The 23,537-nt window shown below is 38.7% G+C and overlaps 1 protein-coding gene across 3 annotated transcripts in view; it reads right to left on the bottom strand.

Annotated features, from left to right (window-relative positions):
* Nucleotides 1–23,537, bottom strand: part of ptpn12 (protein tyrosine phosphatase non-receptor type 12) — a 153,665-nt gene that overhangs the window by 128,765 nt on the left and 1,363 nt on the right. The gene's annotated exons all lie outside the window — the stretch shown is intronic.

Below are 23,537 nucleotides of genomic sequence, written 5' to 3'. Positions count from 1 at the left end.
CCTTTTTCAAATGTCGCTCTTCGCTCCTTTTCCCCTTCTCCTCTTCTTCTTTCCGCGACGTCAGAAACTGATTTTCTTTTGCGATGAACTGGTTGTGAATTCTTCTCTGCCATTACAACAAACTTCGCGCAAACTGAGAGGAAGCTACGGTTCGAAAAAGACGCCAAGAACCGCTGTATTGGTTGAGTAAACGGCATCAGTGCGTGAGAGCTGAACATAAACCACGTAATCCCAGCGCGCCAGCAAGTCAGTGACGCTAGAAACGTAGGGAGTTTGATTAACAACCCAACAGCCAATAGATAAAGAGGTAGCCTTGTTATCTATTGGCTGATGTTTATCTGCCCCCACCACATCCACAGTTGATGGATTTTTTATTATTTTTTTTTTTGGTCATCATAACTACAAGGCTGCTGTATTTCTATAATTCTATTTTGAACTTTTATTGACAATTTGAAACAAACAAAAACATCCTCCATACAACCTTTAAAACCGTTCAGCCCTAAAAAGTAGCAAAGCACTTTCATTTTGGCCCCTGCGATGATAATCTGTACTGGGCAGGACACGTTTTAGTTTAATACCTGAAAAAGTCATGTACAGCTCCTTTAAGTTCATTCTGAAACAGTTCAAAATGAGGTTGTAGAGCAGGACTCATGTTGCTTCAGTGGTTCACAGCTGACTGTCATGTGACTTTCTTGTGAAGACTGAACATTTTTCACTCCCACACAATGTATCTGACATGCGAAGACTTCCTCTGTTCACGACGCAATTAACACAGACACAAGGTTATGGAAGTTTTCTTTGAGTTTATAAAAGTTAGGCAAAAACTGACAAAAGAAAATTATAATGATCACGAAGATGAAAATCAGACTCAAACAGAATCAGATTTTTCCATGTAAATTTGTGCAAAATGTGTCCGTAAAAGTCTTGATTGAAGTTCAAGTAAAAGGGAATGGACTACAGAAGTGCGGCCTGGATCCAGAATATTTGACAAAGATGTGAGCAGTGTTGGGAAGGTGACTTTTAAAATGTATTCCCCTACAGATTACAGATTACATACCCCAAAATGTAGTTTGTAACATAATCCATTAAATTACTTAAAGTGAGAACGTAATCTGAATACTTTGGATTACTTGATATTGTCATGTTTTTTAAAACTACATGAATGTAACAACCACATCCTGAAAATTCATGTTTGTTCTCTTCAAATTGTCTGTTGAGCCCAAGTCTCCATGAACAGACTTTTGTTTTACTGTAGAAAAGCAAAGACCAGGATCTTAACATCAAATGTTTTATCTGCTAAAAGAAAAAAAACAAACAAAAAAAACAGACTTTACTTAACCAGATTAAAAATATTATTGATAGAGAAATTATTTTTATGTGAGATCACTGCTGCCTGGTTTAGTCCTGCTTTAGTACTGGTTTTAGAGTCCTGGTTTAGTCCTGGTGTAGTCCAGGTGTAGTCCAGGTGTAGTCCAGGTGTAGTCCTAGTTTAGTCCTGGTTTAGTCCTGGTTTAGTCCTGGTTTAGTCCTGGTTTAGTCCTGGTTTAGTCCTGGTTTAGTCCTGGTTTAGTCCTAGTTTAGTCCTGGTTTTAGTCCTGGTTTAGTCCTGGTTTTAGTCCTGGTTTAGTCCTGGTTTTAGTCCTCATTTAGCCCAAAATGTGAAAACAGGAAAATACCGCCATGTAATCCATTTATTTCAACAAAGTAACTGTAATCCAATTACCACTCACTGAAACAGTAACTGTAACTGAATACAGTTACTCATAATTTGTACTCTGATTAGGTACATGTAATCTGTTACTCCCCAACACTGGATGTGAGTCAGGTCATCTGTGAATCTCAGTTTTCAGATGGGCGTGATTAACAACCCCCACATCTGCCCGACCCCAAACAACCAAACAACCCAGACACACAAACGAACATGCTTAAATACATAAAAACTACACATTCGATGAGGTTCAATAAAAAATAAATCGCTAAATCATGACTGTGATACTAAGCGGGAACTCACACTAGGATTTTAGAACTGTGCCCAAGCTCGGATCGGCCCTAAAACACGACACGTTTGTTCAGTGTAAAAGTAAAATTAATAAAATCTACACAATAATAAAAATAAAGTAAATAAAATCTACTCAATAATAATAATAAATAAAATCTACTCAATAATAAAAAATAAAATAAATAAAATCTACTCAATAATAAAAATAAATAAATAAAATCTACTAAAAAATAAAATAAATAAAATCTACTCAATAATAAAAAATAAATAAAATCTACTCAATAATAAAATAAAATAAATAAAATCTACTCAATAATAAAAATAAATAAAATCTACTCAATAATAAAAATAAAATAAATACAATCTACTCAATAATAAAATAAATACAATCTACCCAAAAATAAAATAAATACAATCTACCCAAAAATAAAATAAATAAAATCTACCCAAAAATAAAATAAATAAAATCTACCCAAAAATAAAATAAATACAATCTACCTAATAATAAAATAAATAAAATCTACCCAATAATAAAATAAATACAATCTACCTAATAATAAAATAAATAAAATCTACTCAATAATAAAATAAATAAAATCTACTCAATAATAAAATAAATAAAATCTATTCAAACACATGGCTAACCCTCACCTTCAATAAGGACAGACAGAAGTTTAGCTGCCCCTTGTCTCCGGCCGTCATCACTGCTCCACGCTGTTTTAATATTCATAAACTCACAGAGGAGCGAGTATCAAAAAAGGACGCACATCAGCCTCAATATTTAATAGATATTTTCTCCGTTAAAGCGTTAGCACATGTAAACAAACAGCGGTGTGTGATGACGTTATCGGGCCGTGGCTCAGTTGGGATGTGCAGGTGGTGAGCGTGGGCCATAGAATTCCACACAGTCAGGCTTGAGTACGACACAATTCTTAAATCCTAGAGTGAGTGCGCCCTACAAGTCTTTGTTAAACCACTTCTTGTGCAAAGTGAATATGAAACACAAACATTCATCAAAACAGTGAAAATGTCAAAAGTGTTGTGTTGCATAAACAAGTTTTCTTCCTCTAAACAAGCAACAAAACTGTAGCTCTGTAACAAAACAATTTAGGAAAATATACTTAGAAATACTCTTGGAGATACATCGATACAGCAGCCCATGATATCGATACTGTATTATCACATTAAACTATACGATTATTTTACACACCCATAGTGACCAATGAGTTATTTCATTTCACACGTGTCACAGACAAACAAATCTGATTAGATGATCAAGTTTGTTTGTGGCTTGAGGTAATTAAGAGGGTGTGGGGGCCAGACTGATATTAGTATAAAAAAATAAATAATTAAAAAACAGATCAGTCTGCATTTGCCCGGCAACAAAAATGCAGATTAGCAGCATCTGTTTTTGCTGCGATTAAAAACTATTTTTATTAATGTAGAACAGAATAAGAGCAGTTTTATTTAAAGTGAAAACTACATTTTGAAGGTGGAAGGTTGTTTGTTGTTAGATGTTGTTTCTTTACCTGTTTCACAATAGGACTGAGTGTCGTTAAGAAGATGCTGATACGATACATTCCTCGACACATAGGCTACGATACAGTGCACTTTTGATATATTTCAAATTGATTCGATATGTTTCAATAAAAAATAAAGGCTAAATCATGGCTGTGATACTAAAGGTCTTTGTTAAACCACTTCTTGTGCAAAGTTCATATGAAACACAAACATTTTAATCATCAAAACAGTGAAAATGCCAAAAGTGTTGCATAAAAGAGTTTCCTTCCTCTAAACAAGTAACAAAACTGTAGCTGTAACCAAACAATTTACTAAAATATACTTAACAAACACTCTTGGCGTTATATCAACACAGCAGCTCAAGATATCGATACTGTATCATCACATTAAATGACACGATATATCGATATTTAGATATTTTTGCACATACCTAATGACCAACAGGTTATTTCATTTCACACGTGTCAACGAAATAAACAAATCTGATTGGACGATCACGTTTTGCAGCATCTGTTTCCGCTGATATTAACAATCATATTTATTAGTGTTATTTTATTAACACGATACCAGTTCTTAAAATTAAAACTACATTTCAAGGTGGAACATTCGCCACTTGTTTGCTTGTTAGATAACATCAACAGGCCAAGTTACAGGTCGGGTCTGTGGACAGGCGAGCCCTCTCACTGTAAGAACGCACGTTTTTCCTGTTACATTTGAGCAAGAAAAACACCAGCGACTTAAAACACGCAATAAAACCAAACAGCGCAACATTTCAGAACACGCAATGACATCTCCATGGAGACGAGAAAGTGGCAGAACCCCCCCCGACGTAAGAAAAGTTTTGCCGCGTCACAATTGTAATTTGAATTCCACATTTGGCAGCACTCGGTTCATACGTGGTGCTGGTGGTCGCTCGCTGTGGACATGAGGCCGAGGCAGGAAGCAGCTGTGGACAGAGTCTAATCTGAATCATCTGGGACAGCTCTGAGTGTGTGTGTGGGTCTGTGTGTGTGTGTGTCTGTGTGTGCGTTTCATTGGAGTGAGAGTGTTTTAATCAGATTGTGCAGAGATATTCACCACAGGGTCACAGAGGAGCTGACCCGGACTTAAATCAGGTAGTGACTCCAGTACGACTCCAGCAGCGTACGAAAGCTCCGATATCGCGCTGAACGACTTGGGAAAATATCTGCGAATTTTCCTGACGAGAATTGCGGTTACATTTGCGATTTATGTTTTAATAACAGGACAGGAATTGCCCAAAGACTGAAATAAACTACTGACAAACTAAAACAAGAATCACATTTCAGAACATGTTTGTACAGATCTAAACTTCAGGGTGAGCAGCTTTTACTCAGAATAAGACAAGAGATTATGTTGCTTGTGGAGGAAATTATATTATATAATTATTACTTCAAAAATCACAGCCCTTGTGATTTGCTGAATTCGTCCATTCAAATTGTGATTTCAATTCGATTTTCGAGCAGAATGATTTTAAGAAAAAAATGTAATTGCAATTTTTCTGACAGATATTGCGATTTCAATTTTTTTTTTTTTTTTTTTTTCAAAGCAAGTTTCAGTGCACATGAGCATTTGCAAACATCACAGAAAATTACATCATACCAAAGTCCTGCACCGACTGTTTGCCACATTTGTTCACGTTTTACAGAAATGAAACTTAAAACCACATGGAAATATCGTGATATCGTATCGTCAAAAGTCTCACAATAATACTGTGGGCTGTCAAAATATATCGAATTACAAGTCTCTTTGCTTATATTTATTGTTTTGGTGCAGTAATAGCTAAAAAAAACTGAGTGAACTACATAAACCATGATCCTTTGCTCCATTACAGTGCATAGTACATGAAAAGTAATACAAATAATAATAATCAGAATCATAATTTTTAAGCGCGGTCAAATCTTAATTCTTTGGTTTGTGACAGAACAAAAGTCTTGTCAAGGCATTTTAAAAGGATAAAAGCTGTTAGCGTTTACAAAATATCGCAATAAATATCGTACCGTGGGATGTATATCGTGAAAATACCGTATCGAGAGATTTGAATATCATATCTGTACCAATGTGTAGTCTGCACTTTAATGGAGCAAAGGATCATGGTATATGTAGTTCACTCAGTTTTTTGTTTTTTGCTGAACTACGCTGAAAAAATTATGCTTAAAAAAAAAACAAAAAGCTCCTTGTCTGCCTTGTGCGCTTGATGCGGTTCAGCTTCTGTCGACTAAAGGACACGACTCAGTCAAGAATATGAAGTGTTCTTTTCTCTGACAGAGGCTGGTGTTCTCGCTGATGGTGAGTTCTGTTTTCTGTGCTTCTGTCGCGTTGGAGATGGTTCGTGTTAAACTTTACACGAACGCCAGGTTTAAATCCTCGCATCCTCGCGTTGTATTGTGGCGGTGAATTACTTTGTGGTGCATAGACCTCAACACAGATCCATAAATCAAAAACGACGGCGGCAGTGTGCGCTGAGTCGACACAGAACAAAATTTTGCCCTTAAAATTGGGCTTTAGGAGCACTGCAAAAAATACATGGCTCTGACGCTCCCAAAATCGTGTTGTCTGAGATCGCGATTCAGTCCTAGCAGATACTATTATTTGCTAGGGCTGGGTATCCTCGCGCTCTCCTCGGGGTCACATTGACCCGAAGACATTTTTTTTTTTTTCCAGGTCTCTTGGGACGGGTCAATCAGACCCAAAAATGTATTTTCTCGCCTGGCAAGAATTTGTTTGAAAATACATTTTTGGGTCTGACTGACCCGCCTCAAGAGAGAGGGAAGGAATTTTTTTTTTCTTTGGGTCAATGTGACCCCGAGGAGAGCGTGAGGGTTAAGAAGTTGCCAATACGATACACCTCTTGACAAAGTGCACTTTCAATTCGATACAATATACTTCAAATCAATTCAATACGGTTCAATAAAAAATAAAGGATAAATCGTGGCTGTGATACTAAAAGTCTTTGTTAAACCACTTCTTGTGCAAAGCTGATATAAAACACAAATATTTTAATCATCAGAACTATAAAAATATCAAATGTGTTGCATAAACGTCTTTCCTTCGACTAAACAAGCAACGAAACTGTAGCTCTGTAACAAAATAATTTAGTAAAACACACCAAAAAATACTCCTGGAGATATATTGATACAGCAGCCCACGATATCAATACTGTATCATCACATTAAACGATTAATGTTATATATTTTTGCACACCCCTGTTATTTGCCTGTAAAATATAAATAAAATTTAATATACAGCAAGGCCCACGAACTGATCTTACATTTTTGATACTTTCTAGAAGTCATCCACATTCCCTGGAGGAGTGATGCTAACTGAAGGCACTACTTTGTCAGAAGCTCCATTAGACTTTAATCTCACCTTTATGTTTAAACACAAACTATAAAGAACAAACTTGGAACCTTAAACATGTTCCTCTCAAACGGCATTACAGTTACTCTCACCTTTTAGTTGAAAATCAAACTTCTAAACAGAACCATGAAAAATTAAAATGCATTGTTTATGTCCATGTATCCATATCCAATACTTTTTCAGTTTTCTGTTCGTTTATTGTTTGTTTTTTTCCCGTTTGTTTTCCGTTTTCTTTTCTTGACTTTTTCAGCAGTGTTTTCTAATGTGTGCTTCGTGTCGCTGTGGTAACTGCGGAACATTCAGCCACAGAGCAACATGTAGAACACACCCGGCGCGGTATCAGCGCAAAGGATCAATAGATAACTTTATAACGAAAACAGAATGTAAAGCACGTGGGAGTAAGTAGGCACACTATAATTTAACCCTGATTTCTGAAGCGGTGGAGGAAACTCTGACCTTTTTAAATACTCTGGCGATGACAGTTTGATTTACACGTCTTCACGAGTGAGACGTCTCCTCTCTGTATCCATTTCCTCCATTTGTAAAGCTTATATTCTACTGTACGTGCTCACGGTTGTCACATCTAGAGCGATAAAGTTCTGTGGTCTTGTATGAGGGTGCCGCACACAAAATAGCAAAAATGATCATCGCAAAACTTCAAGAAATAATGTAACTTTCAGGGAGTTACACGTCACCTGTATGATTCCAACGAATTACCGTATTTTTCGGACAATAAGTCGCACTTTTTTTTCATGGTTTGGGTAGTCCTGTGATTTATACTCTGGTGCGACTTATATATTAAAAATTTCACACTGAAGTTGCGAGAGGCTCTAGTCTTGTGTGTCAGTATCTGCTATTGTCACGTCACTCTCTACTGCAGAAAAAGCTGTTGTCCTGCTGCAAGTACTGAAATATTCAGCTGAAAACGGTAATCGAGCAGCAGAAAAAATTTGGAATGAGCGAAAAACTCATGAGGGACTGGCAGAAAGCAGGGATGGAGAACAGAGCTTCACCGCAACTTTCCTGAAGTCACTGGATGGATGGACAAAACCTGGACTTCAGTGACACCGAAACCATCCTGTCGGGATTCAGAAAGGCCGGAATAATTCTAACTGGAACCGATGCTGAGTCTGACGACAGCGACGCAGAAGAGGAAGCGGCGTCTGTTTACCTCCGGAGGTCGTGGAGTTGCTCAGAAGTGACACCGAGGATGAAGAATTGAATGGATTTAGTGATTTGGAGTGAGATGGAGAGTTTGTTAAACTTGTTCTGTTCTGTTGTTTATGTTATAGTTTATCTGAAGAACTGTTCATATGTGACGTTAACTAGAACTTGACTTTCAACACGAAATGTCGGTTCCTGGATTTTATATAAAATATATTCCCCCCTAAAAAGTGCAACTTATAACACTTTTTTCTTCTTCATTATGTATTTTTTGGCTGGTGCGACTTATACTCCTTATAGTCTGAAAAATACAGTAGTTATGTTTAATGATACGTTTAATGATACTTAGGAACATTCTCCATGGAGATAGATATGTTTAATGTCCTACTGTGGAATATTATAGTGAGCATTTCCACAGAAACAAGCAGGAGGAGGCTCTGTCCAGGCCAAATAAGAGGTTTGTGGAGATGCAGGCTCGCTCACAGTAAGGACGCAGGACTTACCATAAAAAAAGAAACAAAAAGCAGCAGCAGAAAAAAAAAAAAAACATTTAATTCTTAATATCTACATCCCCAATAAGTTATGTTGACATACTCTATATGCCATGTTTTTCCTTTGAAAGTAGGTTTGACAGTAGTTTTTTTTTCGATTAGACAAGAAAATGTGACATTATAATAAACTTTTAGAATTAAATATAACAGCATTGGCTTGTTTAAAGCTGCAGTATGTAATTTTTTTGCCGAAAAATACCAGTTCTTCTTTTTGGTTAAGTTTACTGCACTGAAAAACACGTGTCCTTCCTATGAGCGGGCTTACGGCTCCACAAACCTGACTCTTATTTGGCCTCGAGGAGGGCCCGCACCTGCTTGTTTACTTGTTTACAGTGACGGTGTATGACATCACAAGGTGGAACAGAGTGTTTTCGGTTTGAGAGAAGCAAAGTCTGTGCGCGAAACATGTGTGAACAAAACAAAACGCAGCTCCAGGTCTGTTTGTGATGAGGAAACAACATTATAACACATCAGAAAATAGCGAAAAATGAACCCTGAGTCTGACATTTTGATTAGAATTAGACAAGTAAATAATCCTGTTGACAATCTCTTTTCTTTGTCGTTTCTTTCTGTAGCCAGAGACGCGTGAGCTCGTGTAGCGCAGACTTAAGTGCCTTTACCTGCGAAGGGGCCCCCCGCGGTCCGTGGAAACAGTTACCTCGCAAACAGCCCCGTACCCCCCCCACGTTCCTCTGCCTCTCTCGCAAACTTTAACGAGGGCCCAGCACGACAAGAGCCTGCTACTCTGAAGTTTTGGCTCCTTTGATGCTGCGGTTTTTACAGTGTTTTTGACAGTAAAAAAGGTGGAGCAAGAACAAAGAGGCGATGACAAAACAGTAGAAAACCACATGAAGGAAGGTACACGGTAGAGATCAGAATACACACTTCTCCAAAACGTTACGAAAATGTGAGTCTGGCCACTGCTGAATCTCAATGTTTATGCAGACTGGAGTGATTGACAGATGTGTTTGCCAATCAGAGACGAGCATTCTTTGTCCGTATCAAAATAAATAAGCCTGCTAACGAGGAAAAAAAAGAAAAAAAAAAAGTCACAGGGGACTGAAAAACATGGCAGAGTTCAACAGAAGAAAACCACATCAAAGAAGGTACAAGGTAGAAATTAGAATACACACTTCTCCGATACGTTAACAAGATGTGTGAGATGTGAGTCTGGTCGCTGTTTTCAGATGGGAGTGATTGACAGGTGAGTGAGCCAATCAGGGACAAGCATGGTTTGTCTGTATCAAAATAAATAAGGCTGCAAATGAGAAAAATAATGAAAAAAAATGTCACAGGGGACTGAAAAACATGAGCCGGTTTCACTTTGTGGAAACCGTTTGACCTCGCAGTGTTAGAATTCATTCGCTCGACAGTTAGTGGGTACTTTTTTTTATTTAACCAGTCACTGCTATTTGGTTGTGACGTATGTAATGCGCCACTAACGGGGTTAAGTGGCATATTAAGCTTTTCCCAAATCCCACAGGAAAGAGGACAATAACGTCTTTCCCCTTGATAAAATTCACCAAACATTCTCTTTGTTCTGGCTTTAAATCCTCGATCTCACGAACTCTTGACAACGCAGAATGTTGGGCTTTTCGCTGATTGGCTGGTGCCTGAACTCGCACTTCCGGGGTTTTTGTGAACCGTCTAGTGTATTCCGATTTCTGACCTAGTCACTGGAGACCAATAAAACATAGCAGATTTCAACAGAATCATAAGCAAAGTACCAAACTGTTAATCTCAGGTGAGAGAAACTTGAGTTTGCTCAAAATGACGGGTGACCAATCAGCTCCTTCGTTTCACATGAGTCACTGAAATCTGCTTGGATGGTCCCGTTTGGCTCTGGCTCGAGACGTGGCGCAGGGAGTCAGGGACCAGACTGTATAACTCGGTATAAAAAATACAGAGTTATATCAGTCTAGACTCGCAAACAAACAAATAATCACAATTACTTATAATGTCAAAATCTATAGAGAAATTTGCTAGTATTGTTTGAGATCTTGTGGCACGAGATCTTGCACCATCCCTATTGAACACGTTGCCATTTTTACTACTTTTTACTGAATGCTGATACTCTGTGTGCCACAATAACAGACTTATCAAAAGACCCAAAAATCAGATTGATATTAAAACTAGTATCGAAACTAGATCCTAATTTGAGCAGGTATCGATACTAATCAAGCAGTGGCGGAGTTAGCAATTCGGAGGCCCTAGGTGAACTTGAGTTTTTTTTTTTTTTTTAAATATATATTTATTGTCTGTTTTTCCACATTGTTCTTGAGACATGTGTGTCTCTGTTTATTTGAATTATGGTGGATTGTAAACTTGTCTTATTAGTTTGGTCGCCTACTAGATAACCTGCGCTGAAAGTAGCTTTATTTTTTACTAGTTCAATTATATTTTTGTTTACATCCATTATAACAATAATAATAGTAATACATTTTATTTATTTGGCGCCTTTCTGGACACTCGAGGTCACCTTACAACAACATAAACAAGTTCAATACTATTAAAACATACAGTTAAAGCGGGACAGTATTTAAATTGATTGATTATATTTAATTTAATTGCAATGATTGTTATTATTTTTCTTATAATTATTGTTGAAAAGTGACCTACTCTCATTTAACGTCATATTGAGAGAAAATCAAATTACTCCGAGGCCTTGGCCATTAGTGGCACTGAGGGCAATTGGTTGGGGGCCCCTCCAGGTTTGGGGGCCCCAAGCAGCCGCCTACTTTTGCCTGAAGGTAGCGCCGCCTCTGTGTACAAGTCACATTGACAGGACAGAAATTAAGCTTTCCTGAATGTCTTTAGAATGATCTTGAGCTGTTTCAGAACATCATATAATAATAACATCGTCTGTTCATTTATTCACCAAACTTAATATTCTTAATATTTATGGCATTAATATTTATCAAATTTGTATTTTTATGTATAAAATTCTTTACAATTCTACAACGATCCCTAAACATTTCACATTTTATTTTAAAACTAGTGCAGAGATTCAAAGATACAAAACTCGTCAAATTCATAATTTTCATGTTCCAAAATTTGTCACATCAAGAGCTCAGTTTTGCCGACGATACAGAAGCGGGAAATTCTGGAGCCAGTTTTCACATCCGGTTAGTGACGACAGATCAGAGGTGTTGTTTAAAAAGAGTTTGAGGAAATGTTTGATATTTCATGGTGATGTTTGATAATCTTTCAATTGATGTTTCATTGTGTTTTAATCCATGTTTGAATCAAAAGAATTTAATCCATGGTGTTTTAATGTAATCTCTCTCTCTCTATTTTATTTTTTTTTATGCACAGTGATAATGTAAAATTTTTAATGTATTCATAAGGTGGAGGCTTTAATATCAGCCCTACTGGGTTTTTTTGCCTCTTCCGGCACCTACTTTTTATGTAGTCTGTTTCTTTTTATTGTCATGTTATATGTGCAAAATAAATAAATAAAATAAATAAAAAACAAGTCTAAGAGCAGAGGGATTACACAGATATAAAACCACATGGGTATATAAAAAAGTACTACAATTTAATAAAGAAAATCACACTTTTGTCTAAATAAAGAGTGTTTTTAGTATCACTGTGGTATCAGAATCGGTATTAAAGGTTGTATAGAGGATTTTCCAAGGAACGAGAAATCCAGCGACTGTTTGTCCTTTTTCAAATGTTGCGCATGCGTGAAACCACCCCCCCTCCCCTACAGCTCCTACGTAGAAACGCCTCCTCCCTCCTCCTCTTTACGCCAGAAACAGGTTTGTTTACAGCCGCTGCACATGACTTGTAAACAACTAACTACAGTGTTGGTTAGACAAGACGGAGAAGTGAGGAGCGGGGGGAGGGGTGTGCGGACATTTCGTTCGCGGACGAGAAGTGAGGAGCAGGGAGCAGGGAGAGGAGAGAGGAGAGGAGAGCGGTGCGCGGAGATTCTGTGCCCGGAGAAGTGAGGAGCAGGGGGAAGAGCGGATCGGGCAGCGGGGACAGGAGCAGGAAAGGGGAGCAGAGAAGAGTGCGCGGAGATTCAGTGCGAATGAACTAGCTACAACACGCAGCAGCAAACGGACTCTTTCTTTGCCTTGAAAATTGCGTTTTCAGACATAGGATATCACTTTCGTGTCCTGAAAAATGTTTGTGTAGCTCTTGGAAATAAAGTACGTTTTCATAATAAGCAGAAGTTTCCTGTCCAGGAGTAATTTGGCGACCAGTGCGTCAGTCTTTAGACCCTTCGTCTGCTTCAGTCGCGCCATCGCTGGAATGAATCTCCAAGAATCACCTTAGTTTGGCTTCGCTGCTTTTCCCCTTGTCTTCTTCTTTCAGCGACCTCAAAAACGGACTTTCTTTTGCGGCGAACTGCTCCTGGATTCTTGTCGCCATTGCAACAAACTTTGTGCAAACTGCGAGGAAGATATAGGTCAAAAAAAGCCGCTAAGAACTGTTGCGTTGGTGGAGTAAACAGCGTCTGTGCGGCTTGCGTCTGTGGACTGCGTGACAGACGTACGTAAACCACGTACCGGCGGCGCGCAGGCAAGTCAGTTACGCTAGAAACGTAGGGAGATTGATTGACAGCCTGTCAGCTCACAGATAACGAGGCAGTGTCGTTATCTATTGGCAAATGTTTAGCCCCACCACGTCCAGAGTTGATGAATTTTTATTCTCTTTTTTTTGGTCATCATTATTACAAGGCTACTGCATCTATAATCTATCATTGACAATTTGAAACTCCATACAACCTTTAAGTAACGAGTCTATCCCCTAGTATCAAAATACAGCTTGAAATTCTAGTATCGTGACAACACTCGTGAGAACATACGACATTTTAAGCGCTTCCTTTGAAAACAAGAATATATTAGCTTGTTGGCTGACGTGTTAAAAACTAATCACACTTTGGGGAAAGGAAATGCTAAAAAAGTTTATCAAGTGTGAAATTGGGGGATAAAAATAGTTTTAAAAGTGAAAGTTGAGAACAGATACCGTGCAGGCTGGTGAAGTGTCAGAGAGAGAGAGACAGAGACGGTTTGTTTTTTAAAGGCTGTGGTCTGGCCTCAGGTGCTGATTTTCACCTCGTGTTTAGTTTAGCGGATCGGCTCCGTCTTCAGCGCTGACTCAACACTGTCACCTGTTATTATGGAGAGAGTGGACAGCGAGCATCTGCAGTTTTGAGTTTTAAAAGGTGCACTGCGTAACTTTTCGGGTAGACGGACGTTCACCTGCTCGTCTCGACGGAGAATGAAAATCAAGAACGTTCCGATGTGTCATTAAACTGGCGACGGCGTTTTAGTTCACATTTTGTTTATTAGACGTTCTGAGATGTGTTCAGTGATGCGACGACAGGGCCATCTTCAGTTAAACTTGTTTCGTAATGAGTCGCCGCGGAAAAAGAGCGACTATCACCACAAGTGCACCTCACAAACGGAGCCCTACTCGTGCGCTGTGAGACCCCGACTCTACTGACAATATTCCATGGAAAAACGTACGGACATGACCTCACAAATATCTCATCACCAACAAGGAAAGAGAAATCTGGAACAAACTTCTACATCCCTGTTATCCACTAAACAATCATCTTAGAAAAACAATGGACACAAACTGAAAAACTGTGCGTTTTTGGAAAGAATTCATAAAACAAACACAACTCCCATTTTACCCTTTTTTTTTTAAATAAAGATGTGTTGTTTGGTTTTTGCATCATTATACGAAAAGTAAATAATAATAAATTATATTATAGATTATTTGTTATCTGGAATGTTTTTCTGTTGCACCAGAGCCAAAAAATGTCGTTAAAATGTGAAAAAACGAAAAGTAAAGTGTTAGTATTCGGCGTAGTGTGGCTGTGTGTGCGTACTAGGGATGGGCATTCGATTAAAGTTTCTTAATCAATCGTCGGGAGAATTAACGATCGATTATCGATTAATCATTAACGTTTTTATATTAAAATTATCATCATTATTATTACTATCTGCACTAATCTGCATAAATAAATTCAACTTTACGACATATAAACCGTAACGACTCTAGAGCCACATCAGCCCGTTTGACATTATAATGTGTTTAATGCAGATTTGTGCAACTCTCACAGAAACAAAACTTAAAATCCGCATCGCTAATTTGCATAAACTAAGCGAAGATAAAACTACAGCTCTTGTGTCGCTGATGTGGTTCAATTTCTGTTGGACTAAAGGACATGACATCAGGTGAATACAGGTTAGTGTGACCAGATTCGTGTTTGTTAAAACCAGGACACCGTACGGGGGGAGGGAGGTGGGGACTCGTCATCGACATTGAGCGACTCTCACCTGGTAAAACTTTTTAACTGGACACCGAAACATATGTGCTGCTTTGTACACTGTGCACATGTCCTCCCACTTGTCTCAACTGGGATGGAAAGCGTGGAATTTCTTGTACAAGTCATCGTTAAATACGCATTTGTGCTTCGGCGTGTTCCAGGCTGACCGACTGTTTGCGTCTGCTTGCTCCTTCTGAGTGCACAAAGAGCTACGAGAGCCGCTCAGTTTAATGGCCCAATGAAAGAAAATGAAAACCCGAACATTTGCACTTTATAAAACAAAAAAAAAATCCAGGACAGGACGCGGAAAATGGACATGTCCAAGGAAAAACGGACATTTGGTCACCCTACACTACGCACAGCAACATACATTCGGTTTGTTGATTAAAAATGAACGTAATCGACGAAATTCTTAATGATCACTGATCAATTAATCAACTAATCATGCCCAACCCTAGTGTTTACAAGTAACCTACACATAATCAGTAGGGCTTAGACTAAACCTACACCTTTATTTCTCTAACTAAGACACACTGGGCCACTGCGGTGCGTTTGTCCCCCGTCGGCCGCCATAAGATTGAGAATTTCAACGACACACTGGAACATTCTGGACCATAACCAGCAGTAACAGCTCCGTAATCCATAAGAGACGAGCAGGTGAAAAGGCAGAAAAGTGAAAAGTCATTCTCGTCATTTCCAAAGTATGACAGTAATGCCGGCTCTGGCTCCACTCTCACGCTGACGTATGGAGAATGTTAGAGATGCTGCAGTGCCAGGCCTGCACCGTCCTTATGGCACAGATACAAAGAGCGTAGTGGGTGCTGCCTGTGCCCTTCTCCACAGCTGTAATTATGTCGATAAAACACATTCTAAATTTAAACAACAATAGGCAGTTAAAGTGGTGGTTGAGTCAGACTGGAGGAGAACGCCTCTGGAGCTGGTGACGCTGCTAGAAGCTTCTCAGATCATCTTATGGGGCTTTCATGTGGGGCTGCTTCAGGGCTCAGAAGAAAGAATTAGAAAAAAATATGTGGGATAAAAATTATATATGGATACTAAGGCTGAGTATCAGTAAGAAGTCGCTGACGATTCGATACGCAGACCATGATATGATACATAATCTGTGTATCATTCGTTCATTTGTTTTTCAAAATAAAACCAAAAATAAGAAAACGAAAAAGAGAACAATTTTCTTTATTATTTGTCTCCAAAACCAAAAGCAAAAAACAGATAATGATTCGTTTTTTCAGTTTTCAATTTTGTGTTTAAATGAAGAATGGAAAAAACGGATAACGGCCGTCGAACTTTTGCACCGCATACGGACTGAACCAGGACTGATCCAGGTCCGGGACCAGAGCGGGAAGAGAGCGGGACTGAGACCAAGACCAGACCAGGACCAGGACCAGGCCGGGACTGATAACAGCTGTTTCCTGTTCACGTGACTTAAACTGTGATGCCAGACTTTTGCGCCGCATACGGACTGAACCCGGTCTCGGTCCCGGTCTCGGTCCCGGTCTCGGTCCGGTCTCGGTCCCGGTCTCGGTCTCCGGTCCCGGTCCCGGTCTCCGGTCTCGGTCCCGGTCTCGGTCCCGGTCCCGGTCCCAGTACCTGGTTTAGTCCTGGTTTAAGTCCTGGTTTAGACCTGGTTTAGACCTGGCTCAGTCCTGGTTCAGTCCTGGTTTAGACCTGGCTCAGTCCTGGTTCAGTCCTGGTTTAGACCTGATTTAGACCTGGCTCAGTCCTGGTTCAGTCCTGGTTTAGACCTGGTTTAGACCTGGTTTCAGTTTAGACCTGGCTCAGTCCTGGTTCAGTCCTGGTTTAGACCTGGTTTAGACCTGGTTTAGACCTGGCTCAGTCCTGGTTCAGTCCTGGTTCAGTCCTGGTTCAGTCCTGGCTCAGTCCTGGTTCAGTCCTGGTTTAGACCTGGTTGAGACCTGGTTTAGACCTGGTTCAGTCCTGGTTCAATCCGGCATCGCAGTTTAAGTCATGGAAATGGGAACGTTATCAGCTTTTTCGTTTTCTTATTTTTGGTTTTATTTTGAAAAACTAATGAATGAATGACACACGGATTATGAGCTTTCGACTGAATACAATTCAGTAACATATATTTCCAATTGATTTGATACGGTTCAATAAAAAATAAAGTCTAAAAAATCATGGCTGTGTTAAACCACTTCTTATGCAAACTTAATATGAAACACAAACATTTTACTCAAAACAGTGAATATATCAAATGTGTCAAATAAAAGAGTTTCCTTCCACTAAAGAAGCAACAAAACCGTAGCTCTGTAACAAAATAATTTAGCAAAATATACCAAAAAATGTTCGCAATGTATCGTTACAGCAGCCCACAATATCAATACTATATCATCGCAATGTCGTCTGCGCTGAAATGAATCATGGGATATGTAGTTCTCGATGTTTATAAGCTGTTGCTGCTATAAAACCTGCATTTACGCAAAGAAACTTGTGATTCGATATATTGTGACGGCCCACGATATTATTGTGAGACTTTTGACGATACGATATCACGATATTTCGGTTATTGTTACATCCCTAGTACAGATTAAACCTATTAAACCAGCTCTACACTACATTACAGTTCAGATCTGGAGTTATTGTCCAAATCCAAATCCACTTTATTTCTGTAGCACATTTTACAAACAAAGCAGTTTCCAAAGTGCTGCACAGAGATCATAACGTGAAGAAAACCAAAAGGTAAATTGCTCAAATTTGATCATATTGGTCCTAAAACAATAAAACCAGTAAAATCAAATAAAAGCAAACCCATAAAAAAAAAAAAAAGGAGCCACACGACTTACACGGTGTTAAAAGCCAGAGAATAAAAACAGGTCTTAAAGGTTGTATAGAGGATTTTTTAAGGGAAGCGAAATACAGCGACCGTCCTTTTTCAAATGTTGTGCATGTGTGACACCACCTTCCTCAGTAGAAACATCTCCTCCTCCCGCCTCTTTACTCTAGAAATCACATTTGTTTACATCCAGTGCATGTCCAGAATCACTGTTGAAGTGACCTGCCTGGAAATATTTTAGCGACCGACGCGTCAGTTTTTAGACCCTTCGGACTTTCTTTCGCGGCGAACTGGTCGTGAACTTTGTGCGAACTGCAAGGAAGCTACAGTTTGAAAAAGCCTCAAAGAACCGCCGCATAAACCACATAATTCCCCGAGCGCCGACACTAAAAATGTAGGGAGTTTGACTGACAACCTAACAGCCAATAGAAAAAGAGGGAGCCTCGTTTTCTATTGGCTGATGTTTATCTGGCATCACTACGTCCACAACTGATAGATTTTCATTCTTTCTTTTTTTTTTAATCATAATTACAAGGCTGCTGCGTCTCTGAAATGGTATTTTAAACTTTCAATGACAATTTGAAACTAAAAAAAAAATCCTCCATACAACCTTTAAGACTAGACTTAAAACTCTCCACTATGGGGGCTGTTCGGACGTGCAGGGGGCAGATCGTTCAGAAAAGCTACGCAATGCACCTTTAAATACGTCACAATTTAATCCTTATTCCCGTCCCGTCCAGCCCGAGCGGCAAACGCTTAGATCTGCTGCCCTGAAACGGCGATCAGACTCGAGCTGGTGACTCAGTTTTCTGCACTTTCTGGATTTGCCACCGAGAGAAGACTTCGCCCGAGGACTAAAGAAGAAGGCAATAATAACAAAGCAGCGTCAAGTGATTTAGTTTCCAGAAATAAATCGCGTAATTAACCGGAGAAGAATTTAAATCTAACTAATCAGCTTTAAGTTTGCCCCGGAGTAAGACGGTGAGGAGGAATCATCTCGAGACCAACGAAATAACTCGATATTTACAATTAAGGGATGCGACAATAACAGAAATATCGTGGTATTGCTTTAAAGCTGCGCTACGTAACTTTTCTTTTGGGGGGTCACCTGCTTGTTTCTATGAATATGCCATTGCTCTGGAATGTTCCACAGCTCTACTTTACATTTATTCAATTACAGGTGGTTTTATGGCTCAAAAATACTTAGAAAAACAACATTCTGACTGTTAGTGTGGTCGCCTCTCCACAGATCTGACCTGTAGCTTTGTAGCTTTGGTCTCCATGAAGATAGAAAGGTTTAATGCCGTACTGTGAAACATTCCAGGCAAAGCAATAGGCAAGGCAAGTTTATTTGCACAGCACAATTCGTACACAGAGTAATTCAAAGTGCTTTACAGAATAAGAAATACATTAAAATCATAATAAAAACTAATCAAAACATAAATAATCATAAAGATTCAAATTTAAAAAAAGAGAGGCAGCAACAACATCTCCATGTAGAAAAGCATTTGACGCAAGCTCCACCAGAAAAGTTACACAGTGCACCTTTAAATCAATAATTATGGCGTAACAATAGCTACGTAGAGAACTACATAGACCATGATCCTTTGCTCCGTTTCAGTGCAGACTACAAGAAGGAATAATTTAAATTTAGTACAAACTCATCCACAGCCTTCTTTTACTACAGACTATGAGTGTAACGATATCCAAGTCTCACGATACGATATCGTCACGGTATGAACCTCACGATACGATATTTATTGCGATATCGTGGGAAAGTTCACGATTAGGAATGTAACAATATCCAAATCTCTCTGTACGATATTTTCATGATATACATCTCACGGTACGATATTTGTTGCGATATTACTACTGTCAAAAATCTGTCATCAATTCACAGGCATTATTTATTGTGGAGAAGAAACACTGATCGAGATGCCGGAATTTTGCACCGTATACGGACTAAACCAGGACTAAACCAAGACTAAACCAGGACTAAAACCAAGACTAAACCAGGACTAAAACCAAGACTAAACCAGGACTAAAACCCAAGACTAAACCAGGACAAAACCAGGACTGAATCAGGACTTCACTAGGTGTAAATCAGGTCTTCGATTAATCAACAATATTCAAATAATCAACAATATCCAAATCTCACGCTACGATATTTATTACGTCCCTCTGGCTTCAAAGTCCGAGCTCGTTGCTTATGCTCAACATGAACAAATGTGTTGAGATATATTGTAACTTGCATGTGTAATTAATACTAGGGATGTAACAACAACCAAAATATTGTGATATCGTATCGCCAAAGATCTCACAATAATATCGTGGACCATCACAATATATCGACTTAGTTATGATGCAGCAATAGATTAAAAAAAGACAGAGGGAACTACATAGACCATGATCCTTTGCTCCATTTCAGTGCAGACTACAAGAAGAAATAACAGTTCTAAGCACTTTTAAGTCTTAGTTCAGGGGTGTCCAAACTTTTTTCATCAAGGACCACATCTCCAAACACAGATGAAGCAGAGGGTCGATCGAGGGCTGTAGACTGGGGCTTAATACAGGGAATAATTGAAATATGTGCATGTTTAACACATTAGAATGAACCATCAGTCTTTATTCATGCTCAAGATCCTTAAAACCACACACTAAATATTAAATATCAGCTTTATCAAAGTAGATTTTTCAAAAAACTTGCAGTAAAAAAATATTTTTTTTAATTGATGCAAGGTAATTTGGGCCAATTCACCTGGAAGTCTGAGGGCCAAGAAAAATGTGTCTGAGGGCCACATTTGGTCCCCGGGCCATAGTTTGGACATGCCTGTCTTAGTTCTTTGGATTAAGTCTTGTCAAGGCATTTTAGGAGAAAAAAGTAGCATATTCACAGTTTTGCCTTCACAAAATATCGCAATAAATATCATATCGTGAGATGTATATCGTGAAAATATCGTACAGAGAGATTTGGATATTGTTACATCCTTAATCGTGAACCTCCCCATGATATCGTGAGCTTTCCCACGATATCGCAATAAATATCATACCGTGAGGTTCATACCGTGACAATATTGTATCGTGAGACTTCGATACCGTTACACCTCTAATTAATACAATAAATATAATGAAAAAAAATGTGTTTTTAAAGAATATGTAAATAGATTCACTACATTTCAGGGGGACTTTGCAGCTTGGAAACTTATTTGTGTGTTAAACATGCGTGAATGAAACAAAACACAACTCCAGGTACAGTTTGTGATGAGGGAACAACATTATAACGCAGATCGGAAAACGGCGTAATACGGGCTCTTTGGTACAGATCATTTCACTCGCTGCATTTCTGAAAACTTTAGCTCGCGGGCACAACACTAACCCCACCTAGTTCGCCGAGTATTACACACATTCTGCCTTTTTGGAGAGCATGCGACCTGCTTGCTTCAGTCTACGGCGGCTTTGTCCGGACTGGTGGAGCCCTGTATGAGTTGATAAAAGTGCAGTTCGGAAAGCTAGAACGAAATGTTATGAAATGGCCCAAGAAAGAATGTTGCAAGCTCCAGCAAGCAGCTAACCAGAAGTATGGAAGCACAGAGAGGGGAGTGTGCGCGAGTTCACATGATCGGGACCAAAGATCTTCAAACAACATGACAGATCAATAGCTTTTGGAGGTCTAACTGACATTTCGCTTAGTATAACTCAGAAAATACCGGACGAAAGTAGTGAAGTGAAGCTGGAATTCGGCTAAAAGCAAAAGTCGTGAGCATTGAAATTTGTTAGATACAGATTGACAGTGTAAATACGCAGAAATATTGTGCAAAAAAGTAAACCAAAACACAATTTCTGTTACATTTCTGATCAGTAAACATTTAAAAAAAATTGTCGAAAAGTCCAATCAAGTTTGGAAATGATTCAAATTCCAAAAAAAACCTACCACCTCTTCTGAAAATATTTGGTGTTCTAAAAAAAAAAAAAAAAACGAACTAAAAACTGAACTGGAACTGAGCGATTCATGTCAAAACTATAAAGTCATTTCTATAGTCCAGGTCTAAAAACGTCCGTCACCTTCCTGTTTCTATGGAGATGTCATCGCTCTGCCTGGAATGTTCCACAGTATGACTTTAAACAGCTCAACGTTACTTTTATTTAGTCAATTACAGGTGGTTTTATTGCGCAAAAACAGCTAGAAAAACACGTCCGGACTGTGAGCGGGGCTCGCCTCTCCACAGATCTGACCCGTAACTGTAATTCGGTCCGGTTCGGTCTCCGTGAAGATAGAAACGTTTAAAGCCACACTGTGAAACATTCAAGACAAAGCAAAACAACACTAGAATGAGGCCAGGATCAGAAAACGTTTTATCAAAATGCTGAGTAAGCGAAACGGACAAAACGGAAACGGACGAAGATTTGGTGCGAAACAAAACAAGGAACAAAAGTAGTATAAATAAAGTTTGGAATAGTAAGAAAGGGCGTTGACGGGACATAAATATAACCATGTAACTCTGGCAGTAAGACACAGTTAAAAGAGAAATCAATGTCATAGAATCAGTCGTCTAGAAATGGTATGACAACTATTTCTCAAGTGGTGGAAAGTCCTTGTTGAGTGTCAAAACAAAAACAAAAACAAACGACTTGAGTGGCTGCTAATACAAAATTATAGAGTTACTGAGGAGTTGACGAGCTAAAAATATTTTCATTTGACCCGTTTATTTTTTGTATTCTTCAATATTAGACGTAATTAGTGTAACGTTTCTGGTCGAGGCTCCGACAAACGCTTAATATTTTGTCTGGAATGTCTTCATAAAACCTTTCTACTTTCATTTAGACCAAACTAGACCAAGTTACAAGTCAGATCTGTGGAGAGGCGATGCTGCTCACACTCAGAAACTTGATTTTTAGGTATTTTGAGCTGTAAAACCACTTGTAATTGAATAAATGTAAGTTAAAGTTGTTCCAATGTCACACTGTGGAACATCCCAGGCAGAGAAACGACAAATCCGCAGAAAAAAAAAGCTTTTTCAAGGTATTTTCGAGCTGTATAATCACCTGTAATTGAATAAATGTAAGTTATAGCTGATTAATGTCACACTGTGGAACATCCCAGGCAGAGAAACGACAAATCCGTAGAAAAAAAAAGCAAGTTATGGACACAAACCAGTGCGTTTTTAAGCCATTATTTCCTCTCGTTGTTAACAAGTTGCCAACCACACACAAAATAGAAATACTGTATAATATTTTTAAAAGTATTGTCCGTCAGACCCTTATTATTTTGTCGGGAATGTGGTCATAAAACCTTTCTACTTTCATTTTAATCAAACTAGACCAAGTTACAAGTCAGATCTGTGGAGAAACGACCCCGCTCACAGTCAGATCGCCTGTTTTCTTGGTATTTTTGAGCTTTAAAACCACTTGTAATTGAATAAATGTAAGTTATAGCTGTTTAATGTCACACTGTGGAACATCCCAGGCAGAGAAACGACAAATCCGCAGAAAAAAAAGCAAGTTATGGACACAAACCAGTGCGTTTTTAAGCCATTATTTCCTCTCGTTGTTAACAAGTTGCCAACAAGTTGCCAACCACACACAAAATAGAAATACTGTATAATATTATTAAAGTATTGTCCGTCAGACGCTTATTATTTTGTCGGGAATGTCTTCATAAAACCTTTCTACTTTCATTTAGACCAAACTAAAGAAACGACCCCACTCACAGTCAGATCGCCTGTTTTCTTGGTATTTTTAAGCTTTAAGACCATTTGTAATTGAATAAATTTAAGTTATAGCTGTTTAATGTCACACTGTGGAACATCCCAGCAGAGAAACGAC

Source organism: Boleophthalmus pectinirostris, unplaced genomic scaffold (assembly GCF_026225935.1).
Source record: "Boleophthalmus pectinirostris isolate CB_2022bp ecotype Guang Dong unplaced genomic scaffold, ASM2622593v1 HiC_scaffold_18, whole genome shotgun sequence".
Classification (NCBI taxonomy): Eukaryota; Metazoa; Chordata; class Actinopteri; order Gobiiformes; family Gobiidae; genus Boleophthalmus; species Boleophthalmus pectinirostris.
Note: the sequence above shows the minus strand (reverse complement) of the source record. Positions and strands in the feature narration are given on the sequence as shown.